Source organism: Podarcis erhardii, assembly GCF_964252035.2.
Source record: "Podarcis erhardii genome assembly, chromosome: 16".
Classification (NCBI taxonomy): Eukaryota; Metazoa; Chordata; class Lepidosauria; order Squamata; family Lacertidae; genus Podarcis; species Podarcis erhardii.
The window spans coordinates 13,777,215-13,795,334 of NC_138514.1; positions in this window are offsets into that span (position 1 = coordinate 13,777,215).

An 18,120-nucleotide genomic window follows, 5' to 3' on the forward strand; every position below is an offset into this window, starting at 1 on the left:
TGTCTACCTCTCCTCTCTCCCCAGTGCTCTGCTGAATATCTTTGTACCCATTTCCCTACCTTGTGTATTCTATCGCCGTTGACATTTTCATCCTGGGAGTGTATTGTCTCTAGAAATGATCACCAGCCACGAGGCAAAATAACTGAGGGCTCCAGAAATGTGCATTCAGATGTCCTGGAGTCACTATATTAAGAGTTATCAGAATACATTCCTGGCAAGGAAGCAGGAAAAAAATTAATCACAGCATCCTATTTTAGCATTGCTGGCAGCAATGGGGTCATGGCAGCTTCACAGAATTGATTAACTACTTATTAAACAAGAGCAGCAGTGACAGAGCTTTAAGATATCAAATTAAGGCTGGAGGAGCTCCCAGCAAACAAAGACTACAAAAGACAAATGCACGTTAATGTCTGCTTCAGTCATAATGTGACAAAAAATCCACAGGAGGTTATCAGAGTAGCGGCATTCAATTTATCTGCTCTATCAAGTTGCACCCCAAGCCAAACCTGAAGACCTTTCAGAGTTGCCAGCAGCAGATTGAAACAACAAAAATTAAGCTGGAATAACAACAACAACAGTAATAATAGTAATAATAGATGAGATAGACAAGTGAGAATGTTGAGTACAGAAAGAGAGAGAGAGAGAGAGAGAGAGAGAGAGAGAGAGAGAGAGAGAGAGATGCCCTATCCAAGTATTTGAATTGTGTGTAAACACCACACGGGGGGAGGAATGGGACAAACATGCTAGCTCTGCCCCCCATTCCCCTCCATGAGTAGTTGGTTAACTATCTGTAGTGGAGAGCTTGCTGTACTTGCGGAACACTGACTGTGTGATCTCGAACCTTGTAAAATCAGGCTTTTGCATTGAGCATTCCACAAGTAAAAGCAGGCTTCCTACTGCAGACAGTCATGCGTCAACCCATGATGATAGGGCAGAGCTAGCATTTGTCCCCACTCTACACCCACCCATGCAGACACAAGTAGAGTTACCATACAACATGATGGATAGATGGATGGATGGATGGATGGATGGATGGATGGATGGATGGACGGATACGGATACGGATACGGATACGGATACGGATACGGATACGGATACGGATACGGATACGGATACGGATACGGATACGCATACAGATAGGAGAACCCCTGGAGATGGTATGAAATTCAGGCATTTAACGGACTATTCAATTCCCCTGGCAGCTCATGCCTTACATTATCTTCCACTCCAGCCTTCTGCTACTAATTGGTGCGACCTTGGGTGCATCTTTCTGTTCCTATCCCTGACGTTCATCTGCTATGAAGATGAATTAGTTATTTAGGTAGCAATCAGCTCGCCTGGTTTAGCCAAAGTGCAACCATTTCTCTTCAGGCCTATTAAGCCCTGGCTAAACTTTCCGTCTAATGCACATTGCAAATACACGGCCACTCTGGGAATGTCAGGCTCCTAAATATTTCGTTATTTGTTAATGAAAACATTCTTCTCAGAGAAGGGAAGAAGAAAGGGAGGGAAACGCAAGAAGGGAGGGAGAAAGGGGGGAAATCAATAAGGCACCCGAGTTCCAATTAAAAGTGTTTAGGGAGCTGTCTGTTTTTATCACATTCCAGCTTTGACTTACGCCACCGAGGTCAGCGAGCAGCCACAGGTAGGTGTTGGGAATTGCGTTGCGGGCTCAAACAAAGTCAGCATCAAGCTCCTGTGGAAGGAGGGGGCCTTTAATAGATGCTAAAGGCATGGGAGATAACAAGCCATTAGCTTTGCCAGACGATGCTTCGTTTCCCTATCTGTGTTCGTGCTTTCAAGCACCAGTGGAATAAATGTAGCACGGTGCTCACCTGAGGCTCTTCCTGCCCACCCCCACTCCTCCCTGCCCACATGATAGATCAGAATAACTATGGAAATTGGAGTTGAGGGGTGACTATCATATTTTCCCCCTTCCTCTGCATTGCTTTGAACAAAACTAGCAGAGGCTGGGCCTCGCCAGTGCAGCCAACAGTAATAATAATAATAATAATAATAATAATAATAATAATAATATCTTTATTGTCATCAAAAGGCAGTGGACAGGGGCCCCACGGCTGCCACACTGTTGGAGAAATTAAAGCCAGTTAATCACTGTGTTCATGAAATCTACATAAATGTGCACATGTACAAAGCATGGTTCTGAACAGGAGTCATTTGTATATTCTAGAGCAGTGTTTTCTTTCCCCCTTGGTACCCCAGAGGCTGATGGACTACAATTCCAATAATCTCCAATCAACTCAAGCAATGGCCAGGGAAGATGGCTGTTGGAGTCCAGAGAAGTCTGAGGACCCAAGCTGAAAGATTATAATTCTAGAAGATGTTGCAACTGACATTGTCTTCAAAAAGACATCTCCTTACTGTGTGCCAGGATCTGCTGGGTTCTCCAGTGTGGTGAATCACTGAACTTCAACTGACAGTCTTCTCATGTCGGTGAAAGACCTTCAGGCCCTAGATCAGTGTTTCCCAAACTTGGGTCTCCAGCTTTTTTTGGACTATAACTCTCATCATCCCTAGCTAGCAGGACCTGGCCTTCCTCAACTCGTTGGTAGTTAGAAAGAGAAAGGCCAGAATTGAGAGGTGAATTATGTGAGCTAGAAGGTAGAAGAATCTGGAAGCAGGGTGCAAAGCTAGAGAGACAGAGCCGTGCCTGAGCTCTGCTTGAATCCAAGACTACGGCTAAGGGAGAAGCAAGACACTCTTGGGGTGTTAATGCTGTGAACGCCTCCATTGTAGGCTCAAGTTGTATATATGTGTAAATAAACCATATATTACAAAGACACCACAGTCTCTGCTGTCTATCATTCCAAAGGAAACACAAACTCTGGGTAAGCATTTGGAACCCCTGAAATCCCACACCGCTTGGAAAATGGGGTGGCATGCAACACAAGCATTGCATTCTGGGAAATTGTTGTGGAAGAGATTATTCACTAATAACATGATATTCTCCTGCCCTTATCCTATGATGAAACTTTTCCACACCTATCTATGCCCTTGTGTTTTAGACTTCTTATTTAAACATGCTCTGTTTTAGTGTATTCAGATCTTAGCTTTTTATTTCATTTTAGAAATTAAAGGGGGGGTGATTGAAAACATCTGCACCACAATAAATCCGGCCACACAAATCTGGTAGTCACACACACACACAAGCTCCAAAGTGGAAGAACGACAAGGAAAACACACCTCAAGGTGACTTCTTCATGCCATAAACGTTGGGATGAAATTGCTTCGTTGCTCTGCCATAGCTCATTCTCTCCCCCACTGGGAACACTGCGAAAAGACCTGAGCTCTGTGACCTGGAGGCTGGGCAAGATGAGGAGCCTGGAGTTGACATCTGGCCTCCAGGCAGGAGGGTCCAGCCAAGCCCGATAAACAGCATCTCCTCTTTGCCATTCAGTAACATGACAGGGCTCCAGATGGCTGGATTAGGCCTTCTGGCTGAAATTTGTCTTTCCCGTAGCAGCTGATTAAAAAGGGAGAAAGTGCAGGGTTAAAGAGCATATAAGAGGAAGACATATGGAATCAAAAGCACAACTGAAGGCCTGAAATATTGATTCAAGGAGAGCCCTGGAGAGCCATTTCTCAACAAAGACGCCTGTTGCTCACCAAAATAACTGCAGGGTGGGCAAAAATCAGATCTGAATGTACAATTTGAAGATGTATTTGCACTCTGAGAGTCGTTCCATTTTTGGACATGTTGATACAGGGGGAGGAGACAAATGAATGTGTGTACTATGCCCATCAATGATTCTAATATGCTGATTTCAAGTCTCTCAAAATTGGCCTAGATATAATCTGCTTCATAAGAGGAGTCCTGCAGTTTGCTCCCTGACCTTGATTGTCTTTCAGTTCTTTTCCAGGTGCATGTTGCTGCTAACCTATAGATCTCTCAGTGAACTGACGATTCAGTTCCACAGGTGTGCATTCATTTTTCAAAAAAGGAAAAGAATGAAAGATCAAATGAATTAGATCAATTAGTTTTTGATCTTTTATAGTAAAAACAATTTGGCATTTAAATGAATGGCAATTTTTTTTCATTTGCTTGTTTGTTTCGTTCAATTCCATTGCTTTGCACGGAAGGCATTGCTTTGAATTGAAGATAGAAGCTAGAGATCTGTGTAAAGTTCATAGAAAGATCATGGGGAAGAGAGAGAAAGAGAGCGGTAAAATTGACAGAGTAGGCATCAGGTTTAGTTTAGGTTACCAGGTAGGCTATGTCTGTGCTCCTGTTTTATTGTTCTGAAAATGAGGACCATTTGTCTTATGAGAGCAAGGCTTTTAGTGTGGCTGTCCTGTTCTATGGAATGACATTCATGTCCAGATAGAACAGGGGACCAGTATCTAGAAACAAATTAAGACATTTTTGTTCTAACCGGTCTGGCGCTCTGGCATGACTTGCGCTCAAGTGTAAGACCAAATAACAGGACATTCCAGGATCCAATCCAAAGCGAGGAATGGCTTCTGTAATTCTGGGATGTCCCACTTAAATTGGGACAGTTGAGCGGTATGCACTATCACCCAGCAGCAGCCAGCATGGAGGGGCAGTAGCATAACATGGATTTCGAATATCGGTATTGCTGAAACTTACCAGGAGGGAGGAAGAAAAGAGAAGGCAGGGTGATCAGCACTGTGGGGACATCCCAGTGGAGCAAATCTGGTGCTTCCACCAGTGTGTTGGGACAGCATGGAGTAGGGTTGGCATCTTTGTTCTGGCAAAATACAGGACAGGTTGGGGCAGGTTGGGATGATTTCCACCCCAATCTGGTGCTGAAATGACTTCAAAGCAATCCATTACAATCTATTGCAACCTAACAGGATGGCCCCTCTGGAAGTTGTCACATACACATGAATTTGTACATCTGTCTGTGCTTTGCTACCCAGAGCTTAAATACATGACCTTTCAGACACATGCATTTGGAGAGGATCTCTCAGTCAAGAGAGAGGGGGGAAGCAGAAATACAAGACAAACTGCTTTAATACAGGATGTAGCATTGTAGATTGAAATAAGTGGCAATCCTGTTTTATACGAGATAGCCATGGATCTCCCTGCTGTATCATCACTCAGCCCAGATCTGCTTCCTGGTAGCCACAGCAACGCCAGAGCTGGGAGACCAGGTTTGTGTCACCGCTTGGCTGCTCCTTCTTGTAAGATGCCTAGTCTTTATTTTTGAAGATTTTGCTTCTTGGTTTGCAAATCACCAGCAGAATTGGGATCAGAGGTAGAATTTAGTTTTTACTTGGGTATTATTATCATTTTACTCTTCCCAGAAGGCTGAGCCAAGCAGGCCATGACTTGTACCTGGGCAGTGTAATTGTGACGGATCACAATGTCCCTTGTTAAATTTCACCTGGGAGCTGTGCAGAGCTCTTGATAGCCCTGTGTGCCCCTGGGGTCACCAAAGCAAAAGCAGGAGAGTATTGCAGTCTTTAAAACAAAGGCTCTGAGGAAGTACTTAATATATATATTGTGCTTCTTTCTGGGCCATAAACCGGGGTAGATGTTTTCAGAGAGGCTCCCAAGGTGAAGAACCTGATCTCTCACACATTTATCCGTCTGAGATGAGTAAGTCTGTTGGATTCAATGGAATTAAGCTCAACTTGCTGCGTTTGGATCCTGGATATTGTTACTTAATGAAATCTGTATGAGTGGTGAATAGAACAGTGAATAGGGAAGCTGAGGTCCACAGGCCTGATGGCATATGACATTAGCCACAGGACAGATTAAAAAATAACTCAAGCCAAGTTTGTAAAGGAGGTGTGGAGAACCTTTGGTCCTCCGGAGGTTGCCAAACGACAACTCCCATCTGGCCAATTGTCAGAGGTGATGAAAGTTGTGGTCCAGTGGCACTTGAAGGGTCAAAGATTCCCCATACCTATTGTAAAGGAGGGCTCTTCTTTTGCAGCTGTGTCTTGAATCATCTGATGACAGGTGACTGATGTTAAGTATAATTAATTTAATTCACACAAAATGGAAAGTGTATTTGTATTAATGAATGCTTAAAACAGAAAATGGCTAAATGTGTATTGCTAACAATAGTTTTCTAAGTGGACTCTGAGTTCTTGCTGATTTGATGATTAACTAATTATTGTTTTCAGCTAGCTAACATGTGAGTGTTGTAATCTTAGATCAGGCGACAAAGGTCTTGAATTACAAATTTGCCATCTTGAAAGGGTGGTGGCTGTTAGACTTTCTCTGAACAGAAGGATATAAATGGCTCTAGGCTAAGGCATCTTATTTCTAAGATGCTGAGCCTGTGCTATACTCCATAAGACATTGTATGGATGTTTTGGGTGTATATTGAATGTTTCAATTCCGTTATGAAGAAAGTTCTGTGATAAAAGCTTGAACAATATTTTTATGGGTCTGGACAATGTTTTCTTCCAACAGGAGTCAGTTTTTATGCTTACAGTCACTTCAAACTGTGCAGCATTAATATCTGCAATAATTGATAGGTGGGCAGGGGCACCCACCTGTCAAAGAAGATAGCAGAGGATCAGCCCTTTCTGGATCTGACTTTCTGACCAGAAGGGGTTCCCTGCCCTGGCATATAATTGAAGAATGATAGAGTTGGAAGAGTTCTTGTGGGTCACCTAACCCACCCTCCTATTCGATGCAAGATCTACAAAGCAGGATGCAGCTACAGTATCCCTCGCAATGGCCATCCAACCACTGAATGAGACCCCACTACCTTTCAAAGCAGGTTGTTCTGCTGGGGAACAGCTTTTGCTATTAAGAAGCTTTCCCTAAAATTCAGCTGAAATCTGCTTCTCTGCAGTTTCCACTGGCTGGTTCTAGCCCTGTCCCTCGGAGCTAGAAATAAACCTGCTCAATCCTTCTGCATAACAGATATTTGAAGACCACTATCACATCTCCCTTCTTTTCTCTGGGCTAAACCTTCTTTTCTCTAGCTGTTCCAGGCATTCCTTATAGGAACAGTTTCCAGGCTCCTGGGGTGGGGGTAAGAGAGAGAGAGTCCTTATTTAGTGTACAAACAGCCGAAATAAAATAACAAAATGTTGACATGGGAGAAAAAGTGCACTCTCCAGGCTCCATTATCAGATTAGCTATGGCCTTTAAATGAACAGCAATGCCTATGGCATTTATCAGTGGATTCACAGCAGTGTCACAAAGAAGAGCGTGCTTGTTTTTAAGAGTCAATTTTCTATTAACAGAATCTGAAATTGTGTGTTGCAGGGGACCACTTTCAGGTTGTAGCCTGATCCTCATGTTCTGGCCATCTGCAGTTTCCAAACCAGAAAGCAGCCATGCCATTATATAACGTTGGACTTGTGATAATGATCTTATGGGTGGGAGTGTGGAGTGGGGGGGGGGATATCTGTAGATGGTAATGTGACAGTGCTATTAGTTCACTTACTGCAAAATATGGTAAGGCAACTATGCCGCACTGGGATAGCTGCCTGCTCATACTGCTGAGTTTCCATCAGAGTTGGGGAACTTCATGTGCGAATGTGGCCCTCCAGGGCTTCGGTATCAGGCCCTTGAAACTCTTCCCCAGACCACATCCGTTCTCTCCAGGCCACATCCCTCACTGCCCTGCTTCACACTCAAAATGCATTCCCCTGGCTAGAGAGTGTGTTTGAACTCTGGTAGTGATAGGGAGGCTCAGAGGGCTGCATTTGGCCCCTGGGTCTGAAGTGTTGCATCCCCGCTGTAAATAATGGGACAGCGTCCACCAATGCATGTGAGGTCAGCAGCTTAGGATAGATTGCACAGCTCGCATAGCTTTGTCTTCCAACACTTTTCCATTGCTACCTACCAGTCATGGATTGAAGCCCACCCAAGGAGGGGCAGCAGACCTCTTTCCATGTGGTTTCAGAGCACTTTGGTGCACCATGGAGCCAGTAAGTCAGTGGGGTAGCGTAGGTTGCCAGTGCCTGGGGCCTTGTAAGTGGGGGAGGTCAGATGGAGTACATATGTCACACACACATTCAACTTCCTAATGGCATTCACATCATCCAGGAGATTGCAGCCATAGAAATAAGAGTTGTTCCATTGTCTGGAGAGGTCACTTCCTGATTTGCAGGGAGAAGCTGTTTTCAGTGGAGTCCAGCGATGGAAGTGCACAGCTGTACTGAGACAGCACTGGCTATTGAAATTTTGCACCCTCTATCAATTTTGCGTCTGGGCCAACTGCCCCTGTGGGCCCCCCTGCCATGCTACACCACTGCAGTCAGCAGCTGTACTGGGTGAGACGGACCCAGAAGTGGACTTGACTGAAGACACCCTCAGTCTGGTCCACTTCCAAGGTACAAAGAGTGTCTCTGCCTGCTTTCCTTACCTCAAGCCTTTGAAGACATTCACACCCACCCACCCACCCTTTGCTTTAGATAGTTTTAGCTCATCTGGTTTTCTTTATAAAGGGGGCTTCCATGTACAGCATTGCTACAGACATCTGTTGGTCACTGGTTCTCAGGACAAGGCAGGACTTTTTACCTGCAGGTAGATTGGACTTGGTCTTGTGGGATCTTCACCTACCTCATACCAGTGTCACAAAAAAATTTCTTTCCTGTTCCTCATCTCAAGTTGTAATAGAAGAGAGGGACAGGGAAGTGGCACCCTGCTTCATCCCATCTGCCAATCCCCTTAAGGCAGCGGTTCTCAACCTGTGGGTCCCCAGATGTTTTTGGACTACAACTCCCATCATCCCTGAGCTCTGGCCTTGCTAGCTAGGGGTGATGGGAGTTGTAGTTCAACAACATCTGGGGACCCACAGGTTGAGAAAGGCTGCCTTAAGTGACTGTGGAGGGTGTTGCTTTCTGTCCAGAAGCTCAGTTCAGGGGCTGATGTTGCATAGTACCCCCTACTAGGTTGCCTAAAGGAGCCTGTTGGAAACAGGCCATAGCATGGTGGACCCCGATATTAGGCACTCCCCACTGCTGACTGGACTGCATATCACATGGGCTGCTCAGTTAATATATCTGTGGTCCATGCCTATGCCAAACCTATACTCCTGTAATCAATAAAGTTGCGACCTTATTTTGACAATGGACTCTTGGTTCTTATTTGCTGCTCATCTTCTGTTTCGCTGCTCATGGGTCTGCAGGGCAGCAAGCAGACAAAGGCATCCACCCCAGGGGAGAATGGTAAGTATGAAACAAAAATCATGCAAATCGATGAAAATTTACAACTTCAAAACTTTTTTGACCATCCAATTGCTGCTTGCAATTAAAATCTATATCTCAACAACGCGTAACTGAAGCTCAGAGTCAAGACCTTTTTATCCAACCAGGCATTTTAAATATCAACACAGATAGTTCTGTGAAAGGTTAGTGGCTATAGATTGCTCTGCTCCTACCAGCAAGGTGAAGTAAATTGTCTTCCAGTGCATAAAGGTGGGGAGGTGTGGGGTTGAAATCGAGAGAGAGCCAGAGGATGGCTCCTTGTTTCAGAAGCTGATTCCTGGTTAGATTTATTGCTTATGTGGGCCTTGAACTCATTGCTTTATTATATTTTATCTTGAGGGCAGGGAAAATATTGCTGTGTTCCAGCTTGCCTAGAAACACTGTGCTTGACCAGTCTGTCAGCTTTAGCCTTGATAATATCCTGTTCTAAGCTTCCCCCAGCCAGTCCATGTGACTACTGTATTGGGATATGGTTGTTACCAATGACATGGTCTGGTGAGAAGGCTTTCATGGAATACACAGTATGACAGACTGCTTTATGAGCTTTGTCTCAGTGGCATTGGGGGGCCTTTCTTGAAGTTGAGCCTTAAGCTGTGCACAAGCTCTTCCTCCACATATATGTTGAGAGTGGGATGGGACCAAGTCTGCGAGTCTCTTGCCCTCTAGATGACAGGTTGTGTACGCTGTACAGCTCAACACATGGACTAGGGTTTAAGGCAGGCATGTCCAAAGTCCAGCCCGGGGGCCACTTGCGACCCCCAGGCTTGTTTCAAACAGCCCCCCAGGCAATTTTGAAAAAGCAATCTCTTGCAGCCCCCGAGCGCCTGCCCACCTAAGCCATTTCCTTTTTGCAGGCTCGTCATGAGCTTTCCCCTCTGTGTGGGGGCAGTGGCTAGCCCCCGTGCCATTAGGGAGTCCCTGACCAATCTGGTCAGCTGGGGGGACATGGCTAAATAAATACTAGAGCAGATGTTTGGGACATTGATGCTGCAGCAATGGCGGTGGCAGAGGGGCTGCCACCACCTTGACCCAGTGCCAGATTTATGTACAGGCTAAGTAGGCTGAAGCCTAGGGCCTCTAAATCTTGGGGGCCTCGCCAGCCTGCCCGCTTCCCAGTGCCGCAGTCTCCCCTCTCCCAAAATTGTAAACCCAAGACTTCATGCAAGGGCAGAGCAACTCTGGCCCAGCAACTATGAGATTCAGGGCTAGCCAGTGGGGCCCAATTTGAAGCAGTGGGGCGCAATTTGATTTTTATTTTTTTTTGTAGGGCCCCAGTTCACAGCCAAAGTCTGCAAAATCTTATAGAATTAAATAAAATCCATCTAGATTGCCCTGGTGGGGGGGGGGCTTAGGAGCAGCACTCGGGGCCCAATTTGGCCAAATTACTCCAATTGCCTGAAGGCCAGCCCTGATGAGACTGCGCCGGGGTTGGGCTGACAAGCCCTACACCTTCTAGGTCCCTGGTGTCACTATTCAGAGTACAGACTCAAGGACTTGTTATGGAAATAAGAGAGGGCACTTATTGGAAATCAGTTTTGTCACCTCTTTCCCCCCAAACCCCAGGACAATGAGCCCAGCCACCTTTTATTCACAGTCACATAAGCACTACACTACAGCATGGCCATAAACCTGTACGTTCAACTGCTGAAACATACACCCAATATGTAGCAATGGAGATTTGTTACTGCTTTATGAATGAACACTGTGTTTTATGAATGGACTCTGTGTTTTGTGAATTACCTAAGAGCCACCAATAGGGAGCTCTAGAATCTGACAGCTAACCAAATGTGTACTACCAGACTGCGACCCTATTGCTGAAAGCAGGTAACCAGCAGGGAATGCTTCAGCTCAGCCTTTGCTCTGTTGACTGAACACCCCCTGCTGTGCAGATAATGGAGAAAGCTCATAAACTGTATCCATTCTGCCATCCTGGCCAACTCTATTGCACTGGTGTAAACCCTGGTGCCCCAGAAGCCCAGAGCAGCAGCAAATAAAATCCGCTCATACATCAGTGACTGTTAAGACTTGTCAACCAGTTCTAAAGTCTTCCTAAATTATAAAGCTCCAAAATACAGGCCAAAAAGAGCAGGTCTGGGAGGAGCAAGGCATACAATGGGCACCACCAGTGAAAAGGCCCTGTTCCTGCCCTGCCATTTGATAGAGTGTCCACTTGCCCTCCTTCTTGACATGGAATGCTCTTTATTGGAGTCTCCAGGTCCAGTACAAAGACCAAAAGAAGGGAGAGCATGGGCCTTGAAGTTCCCAACAGCTGTTAATCAAGCAAGCAAGCACACAGGTCACCTTTGTCACAGTCAGGGTGCCTATGTCCTGGCCAGACCTGCACCCAATCTTGTTTTTGTACAATCTTGTTTGTCCTCAGTAATCAAAATTATATTATCAACATATACAAGCAGAAAAGTTATTTTCCTTCATTTGCAAAGAATCATACAAAACAAAGTGGCACTAATAAAGAAGCGTTCAAGGGTGGCAACAGAAAGCAAACTAAAAATGCTTTTGCAGTTCATCAGAACTATCCAGCAATATCAAGTTATAGGAAAACTGGTGCCATTAACAGTAATCCTTCTAGTTGGTTAATTGGTTCGGCAACTTCCATGCACATGACGTGTGATGCTAATTTAAATTTTAGATTACACTGGGGCCTAATGTGAATAGTAGAGTATCTGGTGGGCAAACCAAAGCACTCATCAGGAAAGCTATGAGATTCAGGTGAGGGTCAGATGCCTTGTCAATCCCAGCAGGTATATAAGAGGCCTGACCTAAACGTGTACTGTATAATGAAGGCGCCGGGTGAACTTCCCTGGGGAGAGCATTCCACAGATGGGGAGCCACTGCAGAGAAGGCCCGTTCTTGTGTTGCCACCCTCCAGACCTCTCGAGGAGGAGGCACACACAAAGAAGATGATCTCAGGGTCTGGGTAGGTTCATCTGGAAAGAGGCCATCCTTGCAGTATTGCGATCCTGAGCTGTTTCTGAACAGTCTTCAGAGGCAGCCCTACATATAACGCATTGCAGTAATCTAACCTTGAGGCTACAAGAACATAGACAACAGTAGTTAGGAGTTAACATAGTGTCCTGAAGATGTTATGGACTCAGATTCCCATTAATGCTGCCGATTGACCATGCCAATTGATGGTCATTTTGATCCAAAACATCTAGAGAACACCACATTGTAAACACCCTTCTCTATGAACCTATGATCTGACTTTGTATACGACAGCTCAGTATTTGTGGAGGGTGTGTGGCAAACAAGCCATCTTGTTTCCAGGAAGGGGGGGGGAGAAAATCATTGCACAATGGGCATCCCTGTTCAGCAGAGATCCCCCCAATCAAATATGTAGACTTCAGTATGAAAATTTAGTAAGTATAATAATTATCTTTTGACTCCACTACATAGCTGGATAGGACCAGGAGCTTCCTCTTTGCTAAGCTGAATCTCGTTTATGGTTGAAACCAGCTTTTGCATCATCCTCACTGTTTCCAAACCCAGCTTCTTTGTGATCAGGTGTGTGGCGGAGTCTGGGTCAAAGGGAGCCCTGTGCCAAGGAGAGACGCAAGCCTCAGCTGTAGCCAGCGGCATTAGCGTATGGCACCAAGATCAGGGGTGGGGGTGGGATTGAACAATTGGCAGAGGTGGCATGGAGTGAGAGAGAGAGAAATTAATCGTCATTTAGGAAAGAGTCGAAAAAGGCTGCCAGGCTCCGTCAGCGCTGGCCAGTTTCCCTGCTCTCCAGAGTGCTGTCTGTGCCAGACCCATCCGTGCAAAGCTGCCTTGGGCTGGGTCCGCCGGGGCTCTCTATCCTCCTCTCAGCAGTCTGTTGTCACTTGGCATATTTTCACCCTATTACGGAGGCACGTGAGCAGCCTAACAATGATGCTCGAGGGTCTTCTCAAAAACAATAATTCCCAACTTGGTGGATCGATGTTATTTATTTTACAAAAAGTTGTTCCTCTGCAGCCATTAAGTTGTCAAGATTCTTCTCTCCTCGTCGTATTCATCTGCAGATGTGCCTACTGCTTCAATAAGACTACAGCTCTCCCCTCTCTTTTTTTATTCCATTTGAAAGTAATGAGATATAATCTGTTTAATTCTAGTCTTTGAGCTCATTTAGCGGCCCACTTTTTACTCCTCTCCTTCGATTTATTTTTTCATTTGAAAAGGAAAACTTCATGGCCGTGTTAAAAAAGATTCACTAATCACTGGCTCTAATTACAAAGTTGAGCAAATTGCTATTTTCCCCCTTCTTTTTCCTTTTCTTTTCCTTTCTCTCTTTCTTTCCTCTCTCTCTCTCTCTCTCTCACACACACACACATAAAACTTGTTCTATAATTAAAGATCAAATGGGCAGCTGTGGATTTGTCTGTGCTCCATGTAGGTCAGGCCACAGGAGACTGGATGGTGTTGGAGATTAGCAACTGGCTACAGACACTTTTCTTTGGGAGAGAAGGAGGTGACAGAAGAATCTATATTATGCCAAATAGCAGAAAAGTTGGGCTGGAGGTGATATGAAAGCCACAAACCTTGATCCACTAATGTGGGCTGTTCACGTGTCCAGCTGTTTGTGTGAATAACTGTACATGTAAGGAATTTAAAAGTAAAAAGATGGAGTAAACTAAAACATGTGGAGACTAGACATACAGCTGCACATGTGTTAAGTGCACTCATGCATGATTGTGTGCCTTGTTCTACAGAGATGGGGGAAATGTGTTTTCGATTTTGCTCTACTGGATGTTGAAGATCATAATTTGGTCAGGTCCATTAATTTCAGTGGGTCTACCTTGAGTAAGACTAGCACTGGATACAACCCTATTTTATGTATTGCATTTCTTTGGGTGACCTTCCCTATGACCATTGTTGATGAAGGGCAGGATATAAATCTTACAATTAATTAATAATAGAGAGGATTGGTCATTGTGTGCCCAGACTGCATGTGAGATCACATATGGCTGCACAGCGATGTACATCAGTTATGATGCGGATCTGCGTAAAAATAGACAGGCTTATAACACAGTCCTGAACATGTCTGCCCAGAAGTAAAGCCTACTGAGGCTTATGACCAAGTAAGTGGGCGTAGGTTTACAGCAATTCAGCTTAAAGCATAAATCTCCCTAGAGGCTTTACATTGCACACTGTATTCACAGCATTCTCCTCATTCCTCCAAGCCGGAACTAAATCACACTGTTCCAAGCTGGAGTTATTTATTAGCAAAAACACAAGCCTCCACAGACTTGGTTGGGTGTCTGGTCTAATGAGCAGAGCAGCTCATTCCCAGTGGTCTTACTCCATGAAAATCAGTTGCTGAGACCGAAAGTCCCCACCTCCTCACACAGCCATCAGTAAGCTCTCCACTATCCAGGGTTGTCCCCCCCCCCCCAAGCAATCAGACACTGCATCTGTATGAAGCCAACCTCTCTTCCAACCTTTTCATGACCCTTCTGCTTCTGGGAGACAAGTGGGGAGAGAACCTTGTCACAGAAGGAGAGGGGAGGCAACCACAACTCTTTACCAGCCTGGCTCATCTTTAGCTCTTGGCCTTCCTCCTCCCATGCTCCTTCTTCAGCTTCTGCCTCCGATTCTGGATTTCTCTCTGCTGCAGACTCTCCCAGCTCACTAAGCCCTGTTACCTCTTCAGCTTCCGACACCACTCCTTCCCAACCTTCTCCCTCTTCTCCCTGTGACCACTCAACATTGTCCCACCACTACTGGCTTCTTCTTTTAGTGGTTCCCCAGCTGGTTTCTCCCACCATTCCTTTGTGTCCTACCTATCCATGGCAACTGGGCTTTGCAAGCTCCTACAATGTATGTTTTGCAGCCTCCAGTCCTGCTTCTTACAATGCCACCAAATGTGCTAGCTGGAGCTGCTCTAAGAGGCTAGCCCATCCCATCCCAAGCAAAAGGGCCTTATGTTAAAGGGCCCACTATCTGTAAGCGAAGTAATTTAATGCACTACATTCTGCCGAATGTCAGCGAGGTTCTAAAATACAGCCAAATAAATTTAGAGACAGGGTTGTATAGGTTTATTACATGCATTGATAGTTTCATAAGGTTCATAAATCAATCCATTTCACAGGTGTCAAGGCCCTCTTTGGAACAGGTAAGTGATAGTGATTGTGTCCTTGCAAAGGATCAGGTGACCCAATTAAATTTCATATCCCCCTTTTCACTGGTGATATGATTCTGCAATTTCATTTGCTTAGTAAAGTCTGAAAGGGAGTTCGGCTATAATCCTGTCCTCCACTCCTCTCATATAACTCATATTCCAGAAGTATAAAGTTCCTCAAAAAAAAAAAAAAATTCTAAGCGAAAATAATGTAAGGGAACATGGCTGGATTGTGATACAATATGCAATTGATAATGTTAGTTGTGGCTAGTTGTTAAAGTGTCACAGGTGTGTTTGCTATTTTTCCACAACAGACCAACATGGATACCGCTAGGGCAAAGGTTTTCAACATTTGGGGGTCCATGGCGCCCTTGACTGACTACATTCTTCCTGTGGCACTCCTGTGGGGCCCAGAAGCCCAGTTATGTCACCCCTTGCCTGCAGAGCTGACAGCCCCTCACCCCTCCCTTGTGGAGTGTTCCCTCAGCCTCATGTCTTCTCCCCTTTTCTTGGGAGTCCTCTGGGCAGCTGCAGCTGCTGCCCCTGATCTGAGCTGCCCCCCTCCACAAAGAGAGGTGCCTCCTCTCAATGCCCCCACAGGGGCCTGAGAAGCACCCCCTGGCCAGCCCCAGGGGCACCATTCACCTGGGGAGCTTGTATCCAGGCAGTGGCGTAGTGTGGGGGTGCAGGGGGGCCGGCCGCACCAGGCGCAACATCTGGGGGGGCGCGCTCACCGCCTCCGGAGTCGCCGAAGGGCCTTGGGCGCAGGCTGTAGCAGAGCCCCATGTCTCGCGGAACCGACGAGCTGTGCGTGCGTCCGGGCTGAAGGTGTCCGGCAGGCAGCGGCTCTCAGCGCTCGCCGTGGTCCCCGTGCGTCAGGGCCGCGGAGGGCGCGCCAGGCAGCCCCTCCTCACAGCCCCGCCGCCGCTGCTGCTGCTGCAACTGCTGGGCCATGTTGCATTTTCCTCGCCTCTCTGCCCTCCTCCTCCGGGCAAGCGGTGTTGTTTGGGCGGCAGCGCCAGCGGCAACTCGCCTCAGATCACCTGACACAGACCCGCCGCCACCGCCGTGGCTACCTTACCGTAAATACCGCAGCCCAGGCAGCAGCAAGAAGAAGCTGGCAGCGGCGGCAGGTCAGGGGTTAGGGGCGCAAATTACTTGCCTTGCCCGGGTTAGGGGGCGCAAATTACTTGCCTTGCCCCGGGTGCTGACAACCCACGCTACGCCGCTGTAGCCAGGGTTGCTGCAGCAAACAGCTGTGCCTTTGGGAGGCAGAGATGCGAGAGGGCGTCAGAGGATGGAGGGAAGGAAAGAGGGACAGATGTCAGGGTTGCCCATGGCACCCTGACCATCATTCAAGGCACCCCAGGGTGCCACAGCACACTGGTTGAAACCCACTGCCCTAGGGGATTCCTTAGTGTGGCAGCTCTTCCCCCATCATCAGAATTCTGAGACTCAGCTTGTTACAGAGGAGAAAGCATGGAAGAAAGAAACTTAGCTGTTTCTGTGATGTGTCTTGCTTTCGTCCATAAAAGCCTTCTGTTCGAGGCACATATTAACAGACCCTGGGTTTATTTGGAAAGTTTGATATCTGTGGATGCCAGTTTAATACCACGTGGTTTCATGTAATTTAAAGGCATGCTTGCAATTTCTTTTTTCTTTTCTTTTCTTTTCTTTTCTTTTCTTTTCTTTTCTTTTCTTTTCTTTTCTTTTCTTTTCTTCTTTTAAGGAACAACAGCAGCTTCTAAGGCCCCCTCTGCATAATACATTTAAAACCATATCATACTATTTCAAGACATCATGGTTTCCCCCATATATTCCTGGGAGCTGTACTTTATGAAGGGTGTTAAGAAGAGACCCCCAATCCTCATCACAGAGATACAATTCACAGAGCAGTTTAACAATCAATCCTTTGTCAAAGGACATTTTGGGAACTGTAGCTTTGTGAGGGGAAAGGGGGCCTCCTAACTTCTCTCATCACCCTTAACAAGCTGCAGTTTCCAGGATTCTTTGGAGGGAAACCAGCAAAGTGTTATGATACTGCGTCAAATAGTGCTAGGGATTCTCCTTTGTAGTGTATAACTATTGACCTGGATTAGGGATGCCTCCAAATTTAGGACCACCTGAATTTGGTGCTCAGTTTTGACAAAAGCCAGCAAAAAATGGAATCAAGGCTTTCCAGAATCTATCAGCAGCTTGTGCGGTGAATCACTCAGGACCACGTTACTTGAAAGGCTGCCTGCCACTGTTTATGCCTATAATCATCTCTCCCTATATGAATGGACCCAAACCCTATGATCATCAGCTGAGGACCTTCTTCAGGTGGCTTCTCCATGGCAACACAAGAATGGGCCTGTTCTGTGGTGGCTCCCCATTTGTGGAATGCCTTCCCCAAAGCGGCTTGCCTGGCACTATATATATACAGTGGTACCTCAGGTTATGTACTTAATTCGTTCTGGAGGTCCTTTCTTAACCTGAAACTGTTCTTAACCTGAAGCACCACTTTAGTTAATGGGGCCTCCTGCTGCCGCCGCGCCACCGGAGCACGATTTCTGTTCTCATCCTGAAGCAAAGTTCTTAACCTGAAACACTATTTCTGGGTTAGCGGAGTCTGTAACCTGAAGCGTATGTAACCTGAAGCGTATGTAACCCAAGGTACCAATATATATATATAATCACCAGGCAAAAACATTTCTCTTCAACCAGGTAACATTATTTGGTTTTTTAAAATGTGTGTGTGCAGGGGGGTGGGGTTATTGTTTTGTTTTTGTTTTATTACATATTTTGCATTTTCCTGTTGTGATCTTCAGATGATCTGGGATCTTCGGATGAAGAGA